At 44.7% G+C, this 6,627-nt stretch overlaps 1 pseudogene across 1 annotated transcript; it reads left to right on the forward strand.

Moving 5' to 3' along the window:
* Positions 1–4,575: 4,575 nt before the first annotated feature.
* LOC308523323 (small ribosomal subunit protein eS26-like) lies at positions 4,576–5,183 on the forward strand (annotated as a pseudogene). The gene has a single exon. The product of its transcript is annotated as a small ribosomal subunit protein eS26-like (transcript).
* Positions 5,184–6,627: the final 1,444 nt, after the last annotated feature.

Here is a 6,627-nt window from a genome sequence, read left to right on the forward strand (position 1 = left end):
GGGGTATTTTCTAGGAAATTGAGCCCATCTGTTTCTGATTCATTTGTACTTAACTCATCACCAGGCTGTTTTGTAAGAGTGCTTTGATGTGAAAGCCGCCTTACTCCATAAGCCTCTCTAAGCCTCTATTTAGTCAACAGTGGGTAAACGGGCCTCTCAGAAGAGGCTAGGCAGCTTCTTGGTCTCCCTCAGCACATGGGCCACGTGAAAGGGAAGTGCGGCCCTAAGACACCCCTGCTTCGGGCCTGTCAGGGCCTGCAGTGAGGTCTCCCCAACCCTTCACTCCCGCTCCTCACCAGGCCCTGTAACCCGGAGTCCTCCTTGTCAGCCACTTACAGCCTGTCCACAGGGATTTACGACTTCCTGTGTGTTGCTTGGGTTTCTCGAAGTTGACTTCAAGTTCCTCAAGGATGAGGGACCAAGTCTCCGAATGCACTGGGCCCTCACAGCCCTGGCACCATGCCTTACACATAGTTACAGGGACCATTATTTCCAAATCAAAAACCCATGAAAAAGGTCTAACCAGTATGAGGGTTCTCAAAGGGACAGAGGGGCAAAATATTTGAAATTGGGCTGCCGTACACTAGTTGTGAGCGGCTCATAGAACATCTGGTTGAATTGAATGTACCAGGCGTAAAGGGAAGAATCTCCCCTTCCCTCTGCTACCCGGACAAAGCACCCCATGAAGTCTCAAATGTGCTGTTTATTCAGCAAGGTGAAAAAAGTGAAGAACCCCTAATTCAACAGAATCAATAAAACTCCTGACTAAATTCAAGTGTGACTGAGTCATAACAAGCTCTAGGGGAAAGCAGGGTGTTTTCAAGGATGTCCCCAGCTTTGGGTTGATTTCAAGGCAGCACAACCCACGATCCAGAGGCATCAATTAGAGGTAGTATCTTGTCAGGGTTCCCAGTAGGCTGGTCATATTCATTATTTATTAAAGACCTATTCAGGGGTCGAAGGCAGGGAATGGAGGGTATAGCTGAGTGGCTCTCAAATTGGAGTATGCATCAGAATCATCCTTTAAGGGCTAGTTAAAAACAGATCACTGGGTGTCATCCAGAGAGTGCCTGACTCAGATCTAGAGTGGGACTCAAGAATTTGCATTTCTAACAAGTTCCTAGGTAACTTGATGTTATTGGTCTAGAGCAGCGGTTCTCAGCCTGTGGGTCACGACCCCTTTGGGGGTCGAATGACCCTTTCACAGGGGTCACCTAAGACCATCGGAAAACACATATATAATTACATGTTGTTTGTGTGATTAATCACTATGCTTTAATTATGTTCAATTTGTAACAATGAAATTGGGGGTCACCACAACACGAGGAACTGTATTAAAGGGTCGCGGCATTAGGAAGGTTGAGAACCATTGGTCTAGAGCAAGCATGTCAAACTCGCTGCCCTCAACAAATATGTTTGCAGCCCAGCAAATATAATGGTATGTAAGAAACATTTTAATAAAAATTTCATAACTTAATTTTTACAATATCCTATTATACATAATTATTAATAACAAACTACAAGGTTTGCTAATGACTGACCACCAGGGGGAAGCCCCTGCATTGAGCGTGTGCCCCCTCCTGGTCAGTGCCCATCATAGTGACCGGTTGTTCCGCTGTTTGGTTGATTTGCATATTAGCCTTTTATTATATAGGACTGTGGTGGTAGCATATAACTACTCATTTATCAAAACTCATCGAACTGTATACTTAAAAAGGGTGAATTTTGCTCTATGTAAAATATGCCTTAATAAACATGGCTCCCGTCCTAACCGGTTTGGCTCAGTGGATGGAGGGTCGGCCTGCAGACTCAAGGGTCCCAGGTTCGATTCTGGTCAAGGGCATGTACCTTGGTTGCAGGCATATCCCCAGTAGGGAGTGTGCAGGAGGCAGCTGATCGATGTTTCTCTCTCATCGATGTTTCTAACTCTCTATCCCTCTCCCTTCTTCTCTGTAAAAATCAGTAAAATATATTAAAAATTAAAAAAATTAAAAAATAAACAAACATGGCTCCCCATAAAAATATAGCACTGCCCAAATACAAGGTACATTATCAGTAGCACTTTTCACGGAAATCCTGAAATACCTCTGTGAAATATGACATTTGTTAAAATAAATACAATCCAGCCCTAGTTGGTTTGGTTCCATGGATAGAGCCTCAGCCTGCAGACTGAAGGGTCTTAAGTTCAATTCCAGTCAGGGGCACATGCCCGGGTTGCGGGCTCAATCCCCAGTGGGGGGCGTGCAGGAGGCAGACGATCAGTGATTCTCTCTCATCATTGATGTTTCTATCTTTCCCTCTCCCTTCCTCTCTGAAGTCAATACAAATATATTTTTTTAAAAAAAGAAAATTATGAGTACAGAATATGGTCCACAAGTCACTGCTCTTTCCAGTGCTGCATGGGCCTGGTGTGAGGTATTTACTAAATAAATAAATAAATAAATAAATAAATAAATAAATAAATAAAATACAATCCAAAAGAGACCAAATATGCTTAGGAAAGTATTTGTTGTTGGGTTATCTGTGTTTGAAAAGTCCATTTCTAGGCTAGGGGACTGTCAAGGGCAGGGGGGAAAAAAGGACACATATGTAATACCCTTTGTAATACTTTAAGCAATAAAACAATAAAAAAGTCCAGCAAATGCTCATGTATTAGGTCCCCTTTGGGACCAGCTGGCCATTTGGACTAACAGAATTTCCTTGTCATAACGTACAGTTAAAAACAATCACCAGAGTAAAGAGAAACAACAGTATCAGAACTGAACATTTTCCTCAACCCCAACCAGATAGTCCTTTTCCTCCAGGGAAGGAATATCCTCTCTTGGCCTGACCACTGCCATCTTAAGGAACACTATGCTCCAAAAGTAAATAAAATGCAAAATAATAACCTACAGCTAAAGACCAGGTTAACAGACAGCAGATTTCTAAGCAGAATAGTAGCAAGAGTGAATTGATACAAAGTGCTAATGGTAAGAAGGAATCTACCTCAAATCCCCCAGCATTGCAGCAAAATCCTTGCCTAACACTCTTGGGCCCTGATCAATGCTCATTCAATAGGTTATAACTGTGACATTCCGATACAACAAAGGGGTTGGAATAGTTCCTGGAGTTCATAATGGGATCTGAACTATATAGCAAATGGGAGAGAGGATATAATCTCCTCTTGATAGAAATCATACTCTTGGTTATCTCTGCCCTCAGCTTATCACCCTACTCCCCCAGGGCCCAATAGAGCCCTGCCCAAAGTAGGTGCTCCAAGAATGTCTGAGTCAGGTAACAGGTGTTCCATTGCTCTTGGAAGATGGGTGCCCAGTCTGGCTGCGTTACACTAAAGACTCATCTATGATCTATGTTAAAACAGAGCAACCATCAAACCAACTTCCCCAGCCCTAGCTGGTTTGGCTCAGTGGATGCCAAACTGGTATGCCTGCAGACTGAAGGGTCCCGGTTCGATTCCAGTCAAGGGCACATGCCTGGGTTGCAGGCTCAATCCCAGTAGGGGGTGTGCAGGAGGCAGCCAATCAATGACTCTTTCTCATCATTGATGTTTCTCTCTCTCTCTTCCTCTCCCTTCCTCTCTGAAATCAATAAAAAAAATTTAAAAACAAACAAACAAAAACCAAACCAACTTCCCCAGACTTATTCTTCTAAAGCCAGGCAGGTTTGTTTGTTAATAGTCCTACCATGGCGGGTCTACCCACAGTCTCATTTCATTTCAACTAACAATAGGATCTATTACCAGGTGGGGGTGGGGAGGAGTGGAACTGACTGATGCCAAATGTTGGGGTTCCTGAGCTGAAAAACACGTCTCTTATCAAGAAGCCCAAAAAGAATCTTGGAGAAAAAAAATTACAAAAATTTGATAATGATGAGTTCAGCTTTGGTTGAACAGGCATTGTGCTAAGTGAGCTGCTCAATAACCCTGTGAGACAAGAACTATACCTGGTTTACAAATGGGGAAACTTGAGGTTCTGAGAGGTTAGGAGTTTGCCTGAGGTCACACGGTTGGTAGCACAGGGCCCAGAATTAGAACCCCAGTCTTCTGACTCTAGATCCTCCACGTCTGGCCCCTGCAGCAGAAGTCTGGAGGAGACCTGAGAAGTTTATTATGGCACAGAACTATCAGGTGGGCCTCAGAAGTGCCCTGGACACTTGAAGTGTGGGGAAGCATTGTAGGCCCAAGGGAAGAAGAGGCATATGGCTTCATGGCGTGGTGGCTGTCAGCATCCGGTAGACTGAATACTCTAGCACAGGACACCTGTTAGGAGGCAGTGGAAATAGCAGTGGTCAAAGATGTGTTGTGGGACTTGGTGTGCTGAGTTTGGATTTTACCCTGTACATAATGCAGTCATGAGCATTTGAATGACAGCTGACATGAAATTTTCCCATAAGAATGCTAATGCAGGAAATAAGCCAGATTGTAGAAGCTGTGAGGTTGAAGACTGAAGGGCAGGGGAAGGCAGATGGGGCAGGAGGGCCTGAACTGAGCAGCACAAGGAGCTCCTCAGTCAGAATCTGTCCAGTGGCCAACTAGGTGCAACTCTTACGAAGAACCCTGATGGGTTCATTTCCAAGATGACCAAGAAAAGAAGGAATAACGGTCGTGCCAAAAAAGGCCGAGGCCACGTGCAGCCTATTCGTTGCACCAACTGCGCCTGATGCGTGCCCAAAGACAAGGCCATTAAGAAGTCTGTCATTCGAAACATAGTGAAGGCCGCAGCCGTTAGGGACATCTCCGAAGCGAGTGTCTTCGACGCCTGTGTGCTTCCCAAGCTGTATGTGAAGCTGCATTACTGTGTGAGCTGTGCCATTCACAGCAAAGTAGTCAGGAATCGTTCCCATGAAGCCCGGAAGGACTGAATCCCCTCACCCTGATTCAGACCTGTGGGTGCTGCCCCACGACTTCCACCAAAGCCCATGTAAGGAGCTGAGTTTTTAAAGAGTGAAGAAAAGTTCTCTGGGGGGAAAATAAATGGAAATTGTATTTCATATAGCAAAAAAAAAATAAAAAGAAAAATAAAAAGAACCCTGATGGGAACCCTTGATGGTTTGTTAGGCTGAATCCCGTCAGGTCACCCAGGATCCCATTTCTGAACCAAGCAGGACCCCACAGTTCATGGGCACACTGACATTGGCCAACGACCATATTACAGTTCCCAATCTATAATAATAAAAGCATAATATGCTAATTAGACCGGCCGTCCTTCCAGACGACCTTCCGAACGAAGCTGGGGCTGCAAGGGAAGCCTGGGTCCCAGGTGCCTGCTGGCGGCCAGAGGAAAGCCCAAGTCCCGGGTGCCTGCCAGCGGCCAGAGGGGAGCCCAGGTCCTGGGTAGCAGAGGGAAGCCGGTGCTGGCAGCCGGGGAAAGGAGGGCCGACTCTTGCACGAATTTCATGCATCGGTCCTCTAGTCCATAATATGAGTGAACTTAAGTAGATTGCATTTTAGGTGCCTTCCTGTCCTGACATTCTGTGAATTCTTTTTACATTAGAGTCTAATGATCTCAGGCACATGAGACCCTCAGAAACCTCATGTGCATTCTTGGATACACTGTTCAAAGGCACCAATTTGCTCTTCTTTGGTACTTGTGGACAGGAATCTTACATAAATTGGAATAATCTCTGTAGAGGTCAGTTTGGCACTGTGATGGTTAATTTTGTGTATTAACTTGGGCGGGCTATGATACCCAGATGTTGGTCAAATATTATTCTGGATGTTTCTGTGAAAGTGCTTTGTTGTGGGGAAGCACGGGACTTGGTTGGAAAGTCTGTAAGGAGGAATCTCCAAAAGGTTGGGGGCCTCTAGGTAAGCAGTTCTCAACCTGTGAGTTGCGACCCCTTTGGGGGGTCAAACGACTTTTTCACAGGGGTTGCCTAAGACCATCAGAAAACACATATATAATTACATATTGTTTTTGTGATTAATCACTATGCTTTAATTATGTTCAATTTGTAACAATGAAATTGGGGTCACCACAACATGAGGAACTGTATTAAAGGGTCACGGAATTGGGAAGGTTGAGAACCACTGCTCTAGGTGAACCTTGCCAAAGGCGGCAGACCTTGCCTTGACTTTTCCAAACAAGTCTAAGCCCTCTGGTGTTTTACTAGAATCTTTATATTTAGACTCCAAAATGTCCTTGTTTTAAAGATACTACAGATACATTTGTTTTCTCAAGGATGCTTACCCTGCTGATAGTATGTAATAGTTAATTGTAGTTCAAGCTGTTGTTACCATAAAAGTCTAAGGAGGCAGGCAAACGGGGCTGTTTAGATTGCTATAGCCAAGCAGTCCCTTAGCCCTCTCTTTCACAGAAAATCTATCAGAGTAATGCATTCATCCATAGCTCAGGGTCTGCAGGTCAGTCCTGGCACTTTGTGGATGAGATTAACATTTAAATTGGTAGACTTTTCAATCAGAGTAAAGCAAATTCCCCTCCACAGTGTGGGTGGGCCTCCTCTAATCAGTTGAAGGTCTTACTAAAACAAATACTAACTCCCCTGTCTTCCCCAGCAAGAAGGAATTCTGCCAGCAGACTGCTTTGGACTGGATTTGTAACTCCTCCCTGGGTCTTTAGCTGACCGGCCTTCCCTGCAGATTTTGGACTTCTGAAGCCTCCAAAAGCA

Source organism: Myotis nattereri (assembly GCF_964212035.1).
Source record: "Myotis nattereri genome assembly, chromosome: 8".
Lineage (NCBI taxonomy): Eukaryota > Metazoa > Chordata > Mammalia > Chiroptera > Vespertilionidae > Myotis > Myotis nattereri.